Raw genomic sequence first — 1,968 nt, forward strand, 5'->3', positions numbered from 1 at the left:
AAAATATTTTTCAAAATATTTTCAAAATCTTTTTCTTATCTTTTTATCAAATTTTCGAAAATTAGCTAACAATTAATGTGATTGGTTCAAAAATTTGAAGTTTGTTACTTTCTTGTTAAGAAAGGTTCAATCTTTAAATTCTAGAATCTTATCTTGTAGTTTCTTGTTAGTTAAGTAATTTTTAAAATTAAATCTTTTTTTTTTAAATATCTTTTTCAAATATATCTTTTTATCTTTTATCTTATCTTTTTCAAAAATTTTATCTTTTTCAAAATTTGATTTCAAAATATCTTATCTAACCTCCTATCTTCTTATCTTTTTCAAAATTTGATTTCAAATCTTTTTCAATCAACTAACTAACTCCTTGTTTGTTTCTTATCTTTTTCAAAACCACCTAACTACTTTTCCCTCTTTTTCAAAAATTCTTTTTAATTGTTTTAAATTCTAATTTTAATCTCATCTCATCTTTAATTTTCGAAAATCACTAACCATTTTTTCAAAATTATTTTCGAAAATTTCTTTCTCTTTTCTTCTTCTATTTAATTATTTAATTACTAACACTTCTCTTCACCTCTCTTCATTCACATCCTCACATCTCTGCCATCCTCACAGTTGTGTTTCTTTTCCACTCTACCCCTTTCTTCTTCTACTAACATAAAGGAATCTCTATACTGTGACATAGAGTATTCCTCTTTCTTTTCTGTTTTCTTCTCTTTCTTATGAGCAGGAACAAGGAAAAGGGCACTCTTGTTGAAGTTGATCCAGAACCTGAAAGGACTCTGAAGAGAAAATTAAGAGAAGCTAAATTACAACAATCCAGAAACAACCTTTCAGAAATTTTCGAACAAGAGAAGGAGATGGCAGCCGAAAATAATAATAATAATAATGCAAGGAGAATGCTTGGTGACTTCACAAAGCCAACATCCAAGTTTGATGGAAAAAGCATCTCCATTCCTGCCATTGGAGCCAATAACTTTGAGCTTAAGCCTCAACTAGTTGCATTAATGCAACAAAACTGCAAGTTTTATGGACTTCCATCTGAAGATCCTTATCAGTTTTTAACTGAATTCTTGCAAGTCTGTGATACTGTAAAGACGAATGGAGTTAATCCTGAAGTCTACAGACTCATGCTTTTCCCTTTTGCTGTAAGAGACAGAGCTAGAATATGGTTGGATTCACAACCTAAGGATAGCCTGGACTCCTGGGATAAGCTGGTCACTGCCTTCTTAGATAAATTCTTTCCTCCTCAAAAGCTGAGCAAGCTGAGAGTGGATGTTCAAACTTTCAAACAAAAAGATGGTGAATCCCTCTATGAAGCTTGGGAAAGATACAAGCAGCTGACCAAGAGATGTCCATCTGACATGTTTTCAGAATGGACCCTATTAGATATATTCTATTATGGTCTCTCTGAATTTTCGAAAATGTCACTGGACCATTCTGCAGGTGGATCTATTCACCTGAAGAAAACGCCTGAAGAGGCTCAAGAACTCATTGACATGGTTGCAAACAACCAGTTCATGTATACCTCTGAGAGGAATTCCGTGAATACTGGGGTCCCTCAGAAGAAGGGAGTTCTTGAAATTGATGCTCTGAATGCCATAATGGCTCAGAACAAAGTGTTGACTCAACAGGTCAACATGATCTCTCAAAATCTGAATGGATTGCAACATGCATCCAACAGTACTAGAGAGGTAGCTTCTGAAGAAGCTTATGATCCTGAGAACCCTGCCATGGCAGAGGTTAATTATCTGGGTGAACCATATGGAAATACCTATAACCCATCATGGAGAAATCATCCAAATTTCTCCTGGAAGGATCAACAAAAACCTCAACAAGGTTTTAACAATGGTGGACGCAATAGGCTGAATAATAGTAAGCCATATCTATCATCTTCTCAGCAACAGACAGAGAATTCTGAACAAAATAATTCTAATTTAGCTAATATAGTCTCTGATCTGTCAAAGGCCA

At 34.0% G+C, this 1,968-nt stretch overlaps 1 non-coding gene across 1 annotated transcript; it reads right to left on the reverse strand.

Annotated features, from left to right (window-relative positions):
- Positions 1 to 1,259: 1,259 nt before the first annotated feature.
- Positions 1,260 to 1,363, reverse strand: LOC112793545 (small nucleolar RNA R71). The gene has a single exon (XR_003198235.1). It is a non-coding gene; the product is annotated as a small nucleolar RNA R71 (small nucleolar RNA).
- Positions 1,364 to 1,968: the final 605 nt, after the last annotated feature.

The sequence above is a fragment of the Arachis hypogaea genome, chromosome 3 (genome assembly GCF_003086295.3).
Source record: "Arachis hypogaea cultivar Tifrunner chromosome 3, arahy.Tifrunner.gnm2.J5K5, whole genome shotgun sequence".
Classification (NCBI taxonomy): domain Eukaryota; kingdom Viridiplantae; phylum Streptophyta; class Magnoliopsida; order Fabales; family Fabaceae; genus Arachis; species Arachis hypogaea.